The sequence below is a fragment of the Macaca fascicularis genome, chromosome 1 (assembly GCF_037993035.2).
Source record: "Macaca fascicularis isolate 582-1 chromosome 1, T2T-MFA8v1.1".
Classification (NCBI taxonomy): domain Eukaryota; kingdom Metazoa; phylum Chordata; class Mammalia; order Primates; family Cercopithecidae; genus Macaca; species Macaca fascicularis.
The window spans coordinates 52997471-53015320 of NC_088375.1; the positions used below are offsets into that span (position 1 = coordinate 52997471).

The 17850-nt window shown below is 33.2% G+C and overlaps 1 long non-coding RNA gene across 4 annotated transcripts in view; it reads left to right on the forward strand.

Annotated features, from left to right (window-relative positions):
- LOC107130421 (uncharacterized) overlaps positions 1 to 17850 on the forward strand; it is a 39219-nt gene that overhangs the window by 15749 nt on the left and 5620 nt on the right. For 2 of the 4 annotated variants that reach the window (XR_006698879.2, XR_006698878.2), the window contains 3 exons: positions 3047 to 3211; positions 4037 to 4104; positions 15786 to 15865. This is a non-coding gene — a long non-coding RNA (uncharacterized lncRNA). Of the gene's footprint in view, positions 1 to 3046; positions 3212 to 4036; positions 4105 to 15785; positions 16995 to 17850 lie in introns of those variants that run through there. The other 2 variants (XR_012428592.1, XR_012428593.1) reach the window with 2 other exon arrangements.

A 17850-nucleotide genomic window follows, 5' to 3' on the forward strand; every position in this document is an offset into this window, starting at 1 on the left:
TAAATGAATTTTGAAAATATTAATAGAGTTCCTGGCATACACACTGTGGCTCAAGCTAGGGCACTTGTCCTGTGGTAGAGAATTTTAATTTGGAAACAGTCACTACAATAGATAATAAATAAGAGGGAGCACCAAAATTTCTGGGAGAAAAACAGGGAGTTCTTCCAAAAATAAAAATAAAAACCCAGTATTTATGCTGGGTAATAAAATACAGTTGAGCTATTCTATTAAAAATGTATTCAATATTATTCTACCAACTGACCCATTTATATGCTTTCAAAATTAAAAATGGGTTAGTTGATTTTTCACTTTCGCTTATTCAGGAAATTATTATGATGTCATACAAATGTAGTCTATAGGAAAGGATTAAATGTCTCCAAACCCTGTGACTAGGAGCGATGATACCATGGCAGGAGCAAACGCTTTAGAAAATGGATGAGAGAGAGCCGGGGGCTCTGGGGGGGATAACTGTGAAATGCCAAAAAGATGGCAAGAGCCACCAGTGGGGCATCCTGAACATACCCCAGCCAACCCAACTGTACCCCAAATCTTCAGTAAAGTCATATCTACACCATGATTATATTCCCTAGCAAAGAAATGTCAGAGTTTCATATTTGTATCCACTGAGAGGTAGAATCAGAAGAAACACAAACAGAACCTTGAGATAATAAGTAAGTATTTGGTCTAAGAGTATAGAATTATCATTAACTGGAATGGTAAAGTTTTTAAGATTTGCAAAGAGATATGAAGGCATTATGAAGAGGTCAGTTTGACAAGTTATACTTGAAATAGCTACCAGGTATTCAAGTGGAAATATCAGGTGTGAAATTCTCGGCAAAAATGTGGGTTGAAGCCAATTGTAAATCCTGTCAAGCCAAGAACCTGGATGAGATTATCAACAGAGTGATGACAGAGAAGTGTAGAAGCTGAGCACTGTAATTTTACTAAGTCTAGGAGAAAAATGCCAGCAAAAAAAAATGTGTAGAAAGAAGTTAGTGCAGGTCAAACTTGCTCTTCGAGCTTCTCTTATCAGTCCACTTACTTGGTTTTGCTTACTGAGGGAACAGAAGATGTTGATTCTCTTTGATTTTTTTTTTAACTAAGATACAGAACTGTGAAAAGTAAGGGGAAAGGATGAGAAACCAAGAGTGGTTCCACAGAAGCCAAATGAATTTCTAGGTTTCTAAGATGTCTTCCATATTTAATCCCACATACTTATAGCTCAATTAACATAAAGATGAAGATCTCACCTTTTATAGCTATGTGCTAGTCATGGTCATCATGAATACACTAATTTTAGAGGAGTGTTTAGGAAAATCTTAACAGATAATTTAAGAGAAAAATGGAAAAAGGAAATTTGGAGACAGAAAGGCTAGACAACTTTCTAGGAGTTTTGCTGAAAAATGAGCAAATAAATGAATCCAGAGCTCCAGGGAAATGGAGACCAAAGAAAAAAGGTATTTCTTGTAATGACCAAAAATACAAATTACTTATGTTACTTAATGTTATTCAGTAGAGAAGGAAAATTATGAAGATGAAAATGGAAGACCGCTGAGTAACATTCTTGAATTAGCATAATTGGAAGGGACTCACCTACAAGTAAAATAAATGGCCTATATAGGAGAGAAGAAGTTCAGCTACAGTAACATGAGTACTATGGTTTAACTCACTCTTTGAAATCGTGTTGAAATTTAATTGCCATTGTAGCAGTATTAAGAAGTGGGCCCTTTAAGAGGTATTCGGTCCATAAATAGATTAATGTCCTTATCATGGGAGTGAGTTTCTTATAAAAGGAGGTATTAAGCCCCATCTTGCTCTTTTTCTCTCTCTTGCCCTTCCACCTTCTTCCATGGGAAGGCACAGTCATTCCACAGTAAGAAGGCTTTTGCGAGATGCCAGACTCTTGATCTTAGACTTCCCTGCCTCCAGAAACATGAGAAAAAAAATGTTTCCATTGCTTATATGTTATCCATTCTGTAATATTTTGTTAAAGCCACACACAATGAACTAAGACAAAGAGGAAAGGCAAGTGTATAGTTTGCAATGTAGTTTAATGAAAGTGTACTTATAATTGCTTCAGTGTTCTTCTGAAAGGAAGAAAAGTGGTCATCGGTTGAGTGTAATGATTATAGTGTGATGTTAAAGGTTTTGCAAGAGAGTAAAAGAGTGTGGTAGGAGAGTGGAAAAATTAATAGATTAGATAAATTAATAATGTTAGTTATCCTGTTGATGTTTGAGGTAACATATTTAAATAGAAAGCACTCTGACTTTTATCATTATTATTATCGTTTAGCCACACTCACCTTCATGGGTACAGATATGTGATAAGCAGAACATTGGGTTTATCCAGAGTTGTTACCTTGTTAAGAAAGTGCAATGAAGTAAGAGTGTGGAAGAAGTAGAGAATGTATTCATGAGAGTAGTTTTAATGATTATTTGTAGAACATCTCAGTAGGTGTATATACCTGCATCATCTGCCTAGATAGAATTTCTTAAAGAACAAACTGCTCTTCTGTAGCTGACTATCAGGAAGCTGTGAAACTCTGTGGAAGAAGAAGAGAAAAGTAGCATTTGTAAGAACTGGAAAAGAGGGTTTTGATCATTGGTTTCTAAATGACTCCAAAATGTTGCCAAAGAGTCAGGCATTGAGGGAAGACAAATGAGTGATCTCAATGTGTGTTCTTCATTAGAAATTATATATTGTCTCCAATCAAAAAAATGGGGTAGCATTTTTGACAACATTTGAATGGATATATGGTCATATAGATAGAAGCCAATATATCATTCATCTTAAGACTATTTGATAGCAGGGACAATAAGACATACCTATATATGTGGATCATAGGAGAGAGATTTTAGTTATCCAGGAGATTTGAAAAAGTGACAAAACTAGTATGCCTAAATCAAGTCTTTTCAGAAGTAGTTGTTATAGAACTGCTTGTGGAAAAATTATAAAAAAGACATGTCTTCATTCATTTTATGCTGCTATAGCAGAATACAAAAAACTGGGTAACTTAGAGTGACCGGAAATGTATTGGTCTTCAAGGTAATGAAGGCTGGAAATTCCAAGAGCATGGCTCCTGCATCTGGTGAGGGGTTCTATGTTGCATCATCCCATGGCCAGTGGCAGAAGAGCAAGAGAGAATCAACTAGAGAGAGAGCAAGAAAAAAAGGGACAAACTCATCCTTTTATGAGGAGCACACACCAATGGTAACTAACTCACTCCCGGAATAATGCCATTAATCCATTTATAAGGGCAGGGCTCTCTTAACATAATCACCTCTCAAAGGTCCCACCTCTCAACATTTTTGTATTGGAATTAAGTTTCCAACACATGAACTTTAGGGTACACATTCAAAGCATTGAAGGCATGATTCTCTGATCTTGCCTTAATCTACATTTTGTCATAATTCTTGCCCTTAATAGAAAAAAATGTCAAGGAAGTATTAGTACCTTGTTCCCCCAGTAAGTAGCAACATATGGTTCAGGTGATAAGGGAAAATTAAAGAATAAGTTTAGCATGGCAAGTTAGAGGTCAGTTATCTGCCATTGAAGAATATGAGGATGAAAATAAATAATTCTTCTTTTTATTATTATACTTTAAGTCTGGGATACATGTGCAGAGCCTGCAGGCTTGTTACACAAGAATACATGTGCCTTGGTGATATGCTGCAACCATCAACCTGTCATCTAGGTTTTAAGTCCCTCATGCATTAGGTATTTGTCCTAATGCTATCCCTCCCCTTGTCCATCACCCCCGGACAGGTCCTGGTGTGTGATGTTTCCCTCCCTGTTTCCATGTGTTAAAGACACATGCACATGTATGTTTATTGCAGCACTATTTACAGTAGAAAAGACTTGGAAGCAACCCAAATGTCCATCAATGATAGAATGGATAAAGATAATGTGGCACATATATACCATGGAATACTATGCAGCCATGAAAATAAATAATTCTTAACCTACTTGTTAGATTAAAATAAATTATAGAAACAGGAGTCACCATGAAAATAACTGAGTATTACTACTCCTCAGTGTCAAGAAGATCACCTACATATGAGATAGAATTGAAAAAAATAATGGACTAATTGGAACTTGCTGAGGTAAGAAAATTTTTTTTTTTTTTGCTGTAGTGAAAACTATATTGATGATTTCACAGATGATGGTATTGAGATCAAGAAAGTTTAAATAAATTACATGGCTTCACAATACAGGGGATGAGTCAGGATTCAATCCCACATAATTGAGTTCGCCCTCTTGTAGTTGAATTCTAAAGGCGAAATTATTAACCTGGTCATGCAGAGTGTAATGTCTAAACATGATTAACATAAAGTGCAGAGCAAATTTAACCTCTTGACTATAAAAGTGTTCTACTACTGATTTCTCCTCTGCAGAAGGGATAGGCTTTGGTTAGGAATTCTGAGAAGGCTGGGATTCCACTGAAGATGCTGCTATTTAGTCATTAAAAGTCTGTGACACATGATGTGCCCTATGTGGAAGTAAGGACATACTATAACAGAGAAATTAAGGTCTGAATTTATTTTGCATACTGGGCAACATTTAGTAATAATTTGCCTTTTTATATTTGTCCCTGCATATTTCACAGCTACCTAGATATCCCCTAATGCTTGTGATGCAGACCAAGCTCTTGATGACTGAATTAGTATATAAGGCCAAATACTAGTGGTCCAGAAGAGGGACTAGAGCATCTCAATTTACGAAAGGTTTAAGGTCAAATGAGGAATTAATCCTCAATAATAAATTTAAGAAAAAATTTTTTTAATTATTAGAACAAATTTTAAAATTTAAGAAGAGGAAAGATGAGTGGGATTGGTGGACCTCTAAGCTTGAAGTGGTTGGATGATACAGATTAAATATGCATTATGTGTTTTCTTCCCGTTCCTTCTCACACATAATGTGCTAAATCAAGACACTATGCTTTTCTGCCTTAGCTGTGCTTTGCAGTTGCCGAAATGAAAATCACTAGCCTGGGGCAGTGAAACAATGGGTAATTCCAAACTCCAAGTTGTGAACCTTCTTTTTCTCTCCTTCATCCTTTGATTATCTGATACTTCGTTACACAAGCCAAATGTGATTTCACTGTTTTCTGGAAATCGGAGTTTTGCTTCCTGACAAAGGGTAGAACCCATTGCTGTCACATAACCAGGTAACATAGTTAGCACAAGATATGAGAAAACACATTGGAGAATTCGCAAAGATAATATGAGTGTTGCTGAATTCACCAAGTTGTAAAGTTAAGTTTGTTCCGCCTACGTTTGCCAGTATTTCAAAACAGCAGGAAAGACCTAAACAAATTTTTGGAAACACTTAGTTCTATAAATTACTCAAACGTCGTCTTCTTCTTCCTCTATTATTCCTTGCACTTTTAGGCATTTCTTGCTTGTGATCATCTAAATTAAAGGATAAAATGAGAAAGAGATAATGTGAGATTCGGGTTAGCCAATTCTGCTGTTGTTAATAGCTCCATTAGTAAATTTCTTATTTAGAGGATTACCGAATAGTAATTATTGCCCCAGGTTACTGAATACATTTTAGTGACCTGAAAGTAGAAATGAAGCTGTTAAGGTCGCCTAATTTATAATTTATTGTATAAAATAACCCTTAGAATTTACATTTGTGATTATCTAATCTTGGATGCAAAAAAGTTGTCAAAGCAAATGCCGAAATTTATAGGAAGAATTTCTCAGGGCAGAATATTATTGTGTAGCACTCACCATCTAGAAAAAGAGAAGCATTGGCAAAGTTCAGAGATTTCTATAAGGATGTTATGAATTTGACTTGAATTATGTAGCAGATCTGATTTAGATATCAGGGTGTAAATCAGAGTATCAGGCTGAAAACCATCTTCATTATGCCAAATTCTGGATTCCAAAATTCTTTAATAATAGAATATAAGCTATTTTAACCAACATGCATATATTATGGTTATGCTAATTCTTTTCAATTAAACATGCACCAGTAGAAATGGGTATGAAGGAGAAGTATGGGAGAGGGCACAGTATAAAAACAAAACCAAATAAATATAAATAAAACTAAATATTTTTTTCAGGGAGCACTATTTCTCTGATACATGTTTCCTCCTTTTTTGATAATATTTAGAGACTTAACTCAAAATTTTTGACTTTTCATAGAAGAACAAACCAAGTACCTAACAATTTGTAAGCAACAACAATTAATTATGTGACTAACTGGTTGTTATTTTATTTGTTGCCAACAGCTTCCATTCTGTGAGGCAACCAAGTTATTCAGACTTTATCTTGAAGTATGTGGAACAATTGATACAAGTTCCAATTTTTTAACTTGGCCTTTTCTAGAAAAAATCCTGAATCCTTTTCTTTTACCCTTTCTAAAGTCATAGTGTAAGTTAAAATGAGATAATCAGCGTAAACCGTGAAGATTACATGTAGAGGATCGAATAAGGTCACCTGTAAAATAAAAACCCTGATTCATTATGCAAAATAGATGTTATTTTAGGTTCCTAGAAATTCTAGGTTATTGAAAGGAATATATGTTCTTAGGACAATTAAAAATAATACAATTATATTTAAAAATACCTAATATTTGATTTTACTTTAAAGTCATGTGGACCATATATATATATATATATATATCTCTCTCTCTCTCAAGAAAAAAGTAGAAAAACTAGTGAGAACATAGTGAAATTGGCTGTATCTTATTTAAAAATTTGCTCAGTATAATTTTATTATTTAAGTATTAATTAAATATTATTACTAAGACATTATGTTATGACAGTGTGAAACTAGTCTAATGTTTTACAACTTTTGAAAAATTTTAAATAGGTTAAGACTCAAAAGAAGTTGTAAAAAAATAAATAAATAGGTCTTATAGACTCAGCTTTCTCCAGAGATAATGTCTTACATAATCCCATTACAATGTTGAAACAAAGAAGTGGATGTTTGTACAATCCTATTAACTTAGATATAGATCTTATTTGGATTTCACAGTTTTCACAGGCATGAATTATTTTGGTTTACTTTAGTTTTGTTGTACAGTTCTGCGAGATTTAAGAAATGTGTAATTTGAGTAACTGTCATTAAAATCAAGACACTAACATATTTCTATCACCATAAAGAAACTTTCTCATATTACTCCTAATAGTCATACTCTTCCCCTAGACCTAAATATATATATAAAAAAACTAATCTGTTCTCCATCACTAAAATGTTCTGCCTTTGAGATAACTATATAAATAAAGTCAGATATGATTTAATTATTTGAAATTGACCCTTTTACTTAACAAAATTCTCTGGAGATTCGTCTACTTTGCTGTGTGTCAGTTGTTCATTCCTTTTTATTGCTGAATAGTATTCCATTGTATGGATGTACCATGGTGTGCTTATCATTTTATCCCTTGTACGACATTCAGATTTTTTCTAATTTAGGGCTATTACAATCAAAGCTGCTGTGAAAATTCAAGTACAGGCTTTCTTGTGAACATAAGGTTTCATTTCTCTAGGAAAACTACCCAGAAGTTTGATTATAGGGTCATAAGGTAAGTGTCTAACTTAAAAAGAAACTGCCATGCTTGTTTCAAGATTGGCTGTGCCCAGCTCAATTATCTTCAGCCACATACAAGAGATTCAGAGCCTCTTCATTCTCACCAGCAGTTGGTGTTGTCACTAATTTTTATTTTAGCCATTCTAAGCTGTGTATAATGCCTCTTATTTGGGGTTTTAATTTGCACTTCTCCAAATGTAATTATTATGAACATCTTTTTATGTGTTTATCTTCCATCTGTACATATTCTTCAGCCAAATGCCAAAGTTTATTTTGCCATTTTCTAATTGAATTATTATTATTTTTTTACTATTGACTTCAGAAAGTGTTGTGGTCTGAGTGGTGTACCTGCAAAATTTATGTGTTGATGCCCTAACCTCCAGTACCTTAAAATAGGACTGCATTTAGAGAGTGGAACTTTAAAGAGGTAATTAGGTTTAACGATGTCATTGGGGTGTGCCCTAATTCACTGTGATTGGTGTCCTCATAAAATAAGAAACTGGGACACAGATATGCACAACGGAAAGACTGTATGAAGACAGTGAGAAGTTAGCCATTTACAAGTCAAGGAGAGAGACCTCAGAAGAAACCATCTCTGCTCACACCTTGATATTAGATTGCCAGCCCCCAGGATTGTAAGAACATACATTTATGTTGCTTGAGCTGCCAGTCAAGGCTGCCCTAACAAACTAATACAAAGAGTTTTTAATATACTTTGAATGTCAAATATGTGATCTACAAACAGTTTACCCTAGACTGTGTCTTGTCTTTTTAATATACTTAAACATGATTTTTATGTAGTGTAAAAAAGCATTTAATTTTGAGGAAGTCAGTTTACATTTAAAAAAATTATTGATTATAATTTTGGTATCATGAATAAGAATACTTCACCTTGTCCTAGATACTAAAGATGTTTTCTTATTTTTTTTCCAAAGTTTTGTTGTGTTTTGCATTTAAGTCTTATGCATCTTGAGTTAATCTTTGAATAAGATGTGAAATTTGGTTGAATTTCATTGATTTTTTCTATAAATATCTAATACTATTTGTTGAAAAATCTCTAGTTGTTCTGTTAAGGGGCTTTTGTTTATTTGCCTAAAATCAGCTGGCTGTAACTGTGTAGGTCAGTTTCTAGCTTCTTTATTCTGTTTATTTTCTTCATGTGTCTATTTCTCTGCCAACCACCACATTCTCTAATTTACTAGAGCTATAGTGTCTTAAATTCACATGCTCTAATTCTTTCAAATTTATTTTTTCTTAAAATTGTTTTGTCTATGTTAATTTTTTTGCTTTTTCATCTAAAAGGTAGATGCAACTTGTTTATACCCACAGATGCAATTCATTTTAATATGAATTGCTTAAAAATATAGATCAGTTTGGGGAGAATTGACATTGTTACTAGTTTAAATATTGCAATCCACAAACATGTATGTCTTCTCATTTATTTAGTTCTTTTTGGATTTCTTTCTTTAGACTTAGTTTTTACACTCAGATATTGTACATGGTTGTTTATATTTACATTTTCTACTTTTTGCAGAGTGAGGACAATTGATAGTGTGATTTTAAATTTGTTTTTCCCAAGTTTTTTTTTTTTTTAGTATATAGAAAACATTTGCTATTTGTTGACTATGTATCCTGGAACCTTGCTAAACTTATTTATTCTAGAATATTTACGGTAGCTGTATTAATATATTCCATATAGTTGAGAATGCCATCTGCAAATGGGACAGTTTATATTCTGTATACTCTAATCTGTAACAATTACACTACAATTATTTTTCTTTATTGCTTTGCAAAGACTTACAGGATGTTGAGTATGAGTGTTTAATATATACTATCCTGCCTTATTTCCAACTTTAGAGGGAAAACTCTCAGGCCTTCTCCATTAAGCATGATGAAACGGGTATTTGTAGATGTACTTCATCAGCTTGAGTATATTTTTTCTATTTCTACTTTGTTTGGTGTTCATCATAAATGTTATTAAAGTGTATCAAAATTTTTCTACAGTGATTAAAATAAACTTTTTGTATCTGTTAATATGATAGATTACATTTATTGATTTTAAAACATTGAAACAGCCTTGCATTCAACTAGGAATTAAACTACTTAGGTATTTGTGTTTTTATTAAACACTTCATTCAACTTACGAATACTTTGTTGAGTATTTTGTATCTAGGTTCATGAGGAATATGGCTCAATAGCTTTTTGGCTTTATTTTTGGTTTTCTGCTACTATATTTGTCTGGTTTGGGCATCAGGATAATGCTGGCCTCAAAATACAATGGGAAGAATTCCCTTCTCTTTTATTTTCTTAAATAGATTGCACATAATTTGTATATTTCTTAAATTATGTGGTAGAATTTGTCTGTAAAACAATCCATATATGGATATTTCATATTTGTGAGGTTTTTAGTTAATATTTCAATTTATTTAATAATTATAGGATTATTCAGATGATCTATTACATTTTGGGATGAGTTTATGGTTCCCAATAATCAATCCATTCCATCTAAAATTTCTATGTATATGAATAAATATTTCTTTATTAATGTTTTAATACCTTTGAGGTTTATTGTGGTATTTCTTCCTTTATTCTTTGATTGTTAATTCATGTTCTCTTTCGTGTTTTCTTTGGTCATATTTGCTAAAAGCTTAACAAAAATGTAGCTTTTTTGATTAATTTTCTTCATTATTTTTGTTTTTAATTTTACTGATATCTGCTTTTATCTTTATTATTTCTTCCCTCCTGCTTGCTTTGTGTATTATTATTTTGTTTAGTGTGTTAACGAAACATCTTATGTTAAGTTCTAATTAAGCATTCTAATATAAGCATTCATTCAGTGCTATAAATTTCATCTCAGCACGGCTTTAGCTCTCTCATTTTAACAAATTTTGATATTTTGTGCTTTAGTTGTCATTCAGTTCTCTCCGTCTCGTGTGTGTGTGTGTGTGTGTGCACGCTGCATGTAGATTTCTTAATTATTCTCTTGGATTCACGGATTATTTATTAGTATTTTTTTAAAAAAGTATAGTAATTTGCAGGGTTTTTTTTACTGTTCTGTTACTGTTTTTAGTGTCTTTCTAATACAGTCTAAGAACACATCTTGCATAATTTTCTTAGCTTAAATTTCTTAATTTTGTTTTATGGTTGTTGAATACTCCATATATAGTTGAAAATATGTATATTATACTTTTCTTGTTTGGAACATTTTATAAAGGTCAACTAGATCTCAGTGGTTGATACTATTGTTTAGTTCTCTCTCTAGCATTTTGTCTATTGGATCTATTAATTTCTGAGAAAGGAGTGTTGTCATCGCTGATTCTAATTGTAATTTTCTCTTTCTACTTAGTTCTGACAGTTTTGAAACTCATTTGCTTTGTTTATAGCTAGATATAGATATAGATTAAGATATAGATAAGTAATATTTAGTTACATTTTCTTAGTTAATGGACAATTTTATCTGTATGAAGTAACTTCACTGTCTATGATAGTTTACTTTTCTCTAAAGTCTACTTTATCTGATGCTAATATAAATATTTTATATTTATTTTAATCATTCTTTGCATGTATTTTGAGACTTACATGACCACCTTCCGGTTCAGATTTTTCTGCAAGAAAATCTCACTAGCTTATTGACAAATTTTACTCAAAAGTAAGGTTTATTATAATAACGGAAACAGAACACGAGCAAGAGAAGATCTACATTAGTTGTAGTCCAAAGAAATCAAGTGCAGACTTCTAAATTCTTCCCCATGAGATCACACAGATTGCATTTTCATTCTAGTAGTGAACTACAGGAACATATATGAAATGGGCCTTTGAGGGACATGTGCTTGAGCGTCAGGATCTGAGGTTTCTATAGAGGGCTGATCATGAAGGGACTTTCCAGCTGTGTGAACAATCATGGAGACTTACACAGAATTCCAGAATTCCAGCAGTTAAACAAAGTACACACAATCTGCCACTTTTTATTTGAATCTTTGCTCCACTACATGTAATGTGCCATTACAGTCCAGAAGATTTTAAGCTTTATATTTGAATTTAGTTTTCAGAGTTTTGACTATGATGTTTCTGGATGTAGATTTCTTTGGATGTACTCTGCTGGGTGTTCACTGAGCTTTTCGAATGTGGGTTAATTGTTTTCATCAAAACTGAAAAGACTTTAGTCATTATTTCTTTAAATATATTTTCAGCCTGATATTTTTGTTTCTTCTTCTGAAACTTCGAAAACATAAATTTCAGATCTTTTGTTATGGTTTCATAAGCCTCTGGTATCAGTTTATTTTTAAAATTTATTTTTTCTATATTACTTTTAGATTGCATAATTTTCTTTTCATTTATATTAAATTTTCTTGATTACTTTCCCTGTTATTGCTCTTCTACTATTAAATTCTTTCCATGAAATTTTTACTTTGGTTATTGTATTTTTCAGTTTAAAATTTTTCATTTGATTTTTCTTTCTATTATATTTATTTTTTAGTATTTTATGTGTCTGAATATGTTTCAAGGGCTATCTTTTATTATTTGTCCATTTTTCTTATGATTGTTGTGAAATGTTTGTCAGATAATTTCAACCTCTGTGATGTATTGATATTGCTGACTATTTTTGTCTCTTCACATCAGAATTAAGGTTATCCTGAGTTTTGGGGTGCTGAGTCAGAGCTCTGTTAATGGTCTCCACAAGAAAAAGGACACTTCCTCTTTACTGAAAAAGTGGTGACCACAGTCAGAGCTCTATCCACAAGCTCTGTTGAGAATGGATACTCTCTCACTGCTGTTTAAGTGGGAGGGAAGTTGCAAGACGGTTTCACTGACTTGCTGTGCCACAGCAGCATCTATTACTATGGGAAAAAAGACATGGGTATTTTAGTGGTATTCACCTTGAAAACTAGTCAGTGTGAATAAAAGGTTGCCCAACTGTTGCTTCACCTCTTTTCTTGATCTTTTGGCTAGGGAAAGTAGGCCTCACCCAGGACTATTTTTTGTTTGTGTCTGTTGAAGTTCCTGGGTTGTGGATTTCTCTGGTGCTCCTGCTAAATATTTAGGGAGGTGAAAAAAAAATGTCAGGGAACAAACTATTGGCTTGTCCCTTGAGGTTCAAGCAAGGCCTAGGTTTGCCTAGTCCACCTTCTTTGCTCTACCTTTTGGCATCTTCTTCAATGTGGCTAGGGGTCTGGTCTAGAGGTTAGTGTGTGTGTGTTTGATTAGAGGGAGAGGTAAAATATAATTTATTTCCTCCACCTTATTTAGAATGAAAATTTCTTATGTTGACTTAGAAAAGGTAATTTTGGTTAGAGAATATGACTTGTGTTAAACTTTAAAATAGAATGTTTTATTTTTATTATTGTTTCATTAATTTTTAGTAACACTAAAACCAACTCTTGTTTCTTTAGAGAAACATACATAAGTTTTCATATACAAATAAATTTTCAAGGTCCTTAATTAAAAAAAAAAATAAGACAACATTCAACTGTCTTTTGTATAAATTAGAGTTTAGAAGATTTTTTTCCATTGAATATTTTCTATTTTTCTTATTTCTAGCAATATTTTACCCTTCTTCAGACAATCTTCAAGTCATCCCTTTTATTTCTGACTACGTACAATTTTAAATAAAAGTGGTTTGTTTGTCTTAGCTATAGGAAAATTGTTGTCAGACAACATGCTGAAAGCCACCTAAGTGCAAATTACCTTCTATTTCTGAGTAATGTTCACAAAATTTACCCAGCGAGTTGACTCTATGCATCTCTCTAACAAACAGTGCATTAATCAGCATCCATATGGACTTAGCTATGATCCCATCAAAAGACGGTTATGACTGGATCAAATTCACTAATTTTATTAGTATATGAGTAACAATTTCCCATGTAAAAATGCTACTTAACTCCTCATTCTTGAAATTTCAAACCATAGATGTGGAAGTGATTATAAAATACTTTGTATTGATGAATAAGCTCTTATGCAGTTCTCTGGAATTCTGAACTTTCAGGTTAACATAGTTTTTTTTTTTTTTTTCTTTCTTTCTTCTCTTTTTGGTTCTTCATTATTTCTGCATACAAAATGCTTAAGTTTCGCCATCACCACTGATCACTATCATCCAACTAATCCAACAGGCTCATACAAGACCATTCCCTAGTAGTAAGGAGAAGATAAGGAACCATAAAGATCTTCAATTAGTAAATAATCAGGAAGATAATATAATTAGCTATAGAGGAACTATTTTCTATTATTTTATTACTTTTAATAATGTTAAATATTCTAATATATGAAAATATTTTAATATTATTAATATAACAAGTGCACATAAAAGAGTATTAATTTTTGTTAATCTTTTATGTCCAGTTTTTCTCTAATTAAAGATATATTCTCAAGTTAATTATATTATTTTTCCAAAAAAGCAATTTCTCTTCTAAGCTCAGTTTGTATAATTTTTTTTTTTTTTTTTTTTTTTTTTTTTTTTTGAGACGGAGTCTCGCTCTGTCGCCCAGGCTGGAGTGCAGTGGCCAGATCTCAGCTCACTGCAAGCTCCGCCTCCCGGGTTCCCGCCATTCTCCTGCCTCAGCCTCCCGAGTAGCTGGGACCACAGGCGCCGCCACCTCGCCCGGCTAATTTTTTTGTGTTTTTAGTAGAGACGGGGTTTCGCCGTGTTAGCCAGGATGGTCTCGATCTCCTGACCTTGTGATCCGCCCGTCTCGGCCTCCCAAAGTGCTGGGATTACAGGCTTGAGCCACCGCGCCCGGCCTATAATTTTTATTAAAAAAGATGAGAGTATGTCTTCTCTAATTTATTGTACCATGCACTCTACTACAATATACATGATGGCATTCTGTATTTCTAATATGATTATCACCCCAGTTTAAATAAATACATAACATTCTAATTTCCACAAATTTATGTCACTGATATTATGCTGAAACAATTTCATATCCGCTATATCTTAGGAAATAATACGAAGCAGATGCTCCATCTGAGCAATACATTGCTTATCTCAGAAATTAGAAAGTATTAAGCGTGGAGGCAGCTCAAGATGCCACCTTCCCCAGATCTGGGTTTTGAGGCAGTGAAAATGAGCATTGTTAATTACCTAGATTCAAACTATTAGATTACTTTGTGAGCAGTTAAAACAAACAAACAAAATTGGTTTAAGATAATCTCTTTTCTGGTTGGGCTTTGATCAATGTATTGATTAATGTAAATCATTCAAGATTATTTAATGTCCCTTTGTTACAGGTGAACCCAAAATCAAGGCTCAGCCCAGGAAGCCACACGGGTTATTGGCTCCCAGCAGGAAAGAATTCAAGAGTGAGCCCACATAGTAAAGTGAAAGCAAGTTTATTGAAAAGTGAGGAAATAAAAGGATGGCTGCTTAATAGGCAGAGCAATGCTACCCCATAGGCAGAGTAGAGCTGATGGCCTGATGCTAGCTGGCTAGTTTATGACTATTTCTTCATTATGTGCTAAACAAGGGGTACATTATTCATGAGTCTTCTGAGAAAGCGGGGGTGGAGAGGGAGGCTTAAGGACCAGGGTTTCTCCCCTCTCCAGACCACATAGGGTAACTTCAGGATGTTACTGTGGCATTTGTAAATTGTCATGGCACTGGCAGGAATGTTTTTTAGCATGCTAGTGGATTATAATCAGTGTAAAAGGAGCGGTGAAGGTCATTTTTCCTGCCATCTTGATTGTAGCTGGTTTATGCCGGTTTCTTTACTGTATCCTCTGTTATCAGTGGGATTTTGTGACCTGTTGTTTACTGTTTCCTCTCTTAGCAGGGTCATGTGACCCTTTGTCTTAGGAAATAATCCTGATGACTTCCTGTCTCCCCTTCATAGGTTTTCTTTTTTGTTGTTGTTTTTATTTTTTGCTGTGGTGGAGAATGTAAGCCTAATGTTGTAATTCAGTTTTTAGCAGAGGCTAGTTCAGTAATAGATACGTACTCTGGCCTTGTAAATGAGATCTGATAAATATTTCCTCAATGTCAAAATAATGAATAGGCAGTCTTTAAAAATTTGAAAGAGAAATTTTGGCCTGTACATTTCTGGTGAATATCCAACAATTACGAGAAGACAGAAATTTAGCAGAAAGCCAATATTGTGGATGTCCGAATGAAAGGATGAAAATAACTCACATTTCTAAACATGCAACTTAACTGCAACACAGACCAGTCACACAGCCCATTTTCACTGTAGATCTTCTCTTTTTTGAGACAAAATATACTTAGATTTTAAGATAACTTTTTTTTCTGTTCCAGGTAGTTGAAAGAATCATGACTGATACAGAAGTTAACAACTTTAGAAATGGATTGAGCAGGAAACAACTTGAGAACACATGGTAGTACATAAAAATGTGACAGATGGAAAATATCAGATTTCCAAATTCATAGTATTGATATTTGTAAAATGCTGTCTATGGAATAGAAAAAGAGAAGGATACAGATGCCCAGGAATAACTGTGAAAAGCTGAGGAAGATAGAATTGAGATGAGAACTGAAGAACTGATAAGATTTGAGGATTGGCTTGGGATCATATACACTATCACTATGTAGTTTAGAATGCATTCTACTTTTTTCTCCCAGTCAGAATTTATATAAATAATGTGGATATAACCCAAATATTGCAATTAGATTTTTTAAATCAATGTTTGCATGTAATGTAAGAATTGCCCTCAGTTGTGATATAGAGATATAGAAATTGTTTTTCCATTGTGTGCTCTCCAATTTAGTCAGTCACGTAACAAAAAGGATTTGTGTATGTAAAATTTAATTATTTCTCATGAAAGGGAGAACCATGTATTTTTTATATCAAAATGTGTAGCTCAGAACATAAAATATCTGCATGATATCGAATGAAAAGCACCAGAAATAATTCTAAGTTCAGTGTTATAAACTGAATATTTTTATGCCTCCCTCTTTCCCTACCAAATTCATATGTTGAATTTCTAACCCTCAATGGGATGGCATTAGGAAGTGGGACTTTTGGGAGCTAATTGGGTCATGAAGGTGGAACCCTCAGAAATGGTATTATTGTCCTTATAAAAACAACTTTAGAGAAATCTCTTACCTTTTTAATGCCATATGAGTATATAAGGAATATAAGGAGAAGACAGCAACAGTCTGCAACCTGGAAGAAGGCCCTCAGTAGAACACATCTATGCGAACACCTTGATCTTGTACTTCCTGTATCCATAACTTTGAGAAACACATTTCTCTTTTGTATTTGCCTCCTAGTCCAAGGTACTTTGTTAAAACGACCCAAAGTAAGACAAGTATTTTTTAACATTACAAGTTATTATAAGAACTATGGTTGATAAAGTTGTTTTTGTTTTCCCTTACATATCTAATTTTCTTCCTATATTCAGTCATTTCACATTGTTTTTCAGTCTCTAGTATTTTCAACAACATAAATGGGAAAACAAAGTAAGATTACACCAAAGATTGCAAAAGTAAAATCCAAAAAGAAAAGGGGAAAACTTTTTCAATTATGGCTTCTCAGACACACGATTGACATAAGTATCTCAAAATTCCTGACAAGAAAGTTATGTTTGTCCACAGCTCTCGTGAGAACATTGTATTAGTAAAGCAGATGTTGACATTTATGTTTTAGTTCTCACTTCTCTAATAATTAAAACTCTGAGTTTCTACTGCAAGTAATAAATGAAGTTAATTTAAAAAATACGTAAACAATAGTTCTGAATTTTTCTCTGATAATAAGTAATATTGCTATATATAGAGTTCTGGTTGGCAGGAATCTCTGTTATTTCTCATTATAGTCACAGTGATGTTTCACTTTTGTTTATCCCCAATGATAATTCCTTTGCCTTACATACTTCATTAATGTATTTATCTATCTATCTATCTATCCATCCATCCATCCATCCATCCATCCATCTATCCATTGATCTATCTATTCATCAATCAGCTTTTTTAAACACCAAGCTATGTCAGGTGGTGATATTTGTTCCCAAAGAATACTGTGCATGTATCTGTCTCATTACTATACTATATTAAAATATATCTATTTACATTTTATGCCCTATTACATTTGAATCTCCTCAATGATTAAGACCATATGTTATTAAACTCCATATCCTTCAAGTTTTTTCAAGAGTCTAGCTATCTTGGGAAAATTGCGAGAAATATGTTGCTGAGCCCTGAAGATAAGCTTAGAGAGATGCACAAAACAAACAAACAAACAAACAAACAAAAACTCAAAAGTGGGGCTTCCCATGACTATTAGGGAATTTCTTAGATGGTAAGAAAACATACTCTCTGTTTGTTACTTTTTTTTTTTTTTTTTGCGCTATATAAGTAATTTATT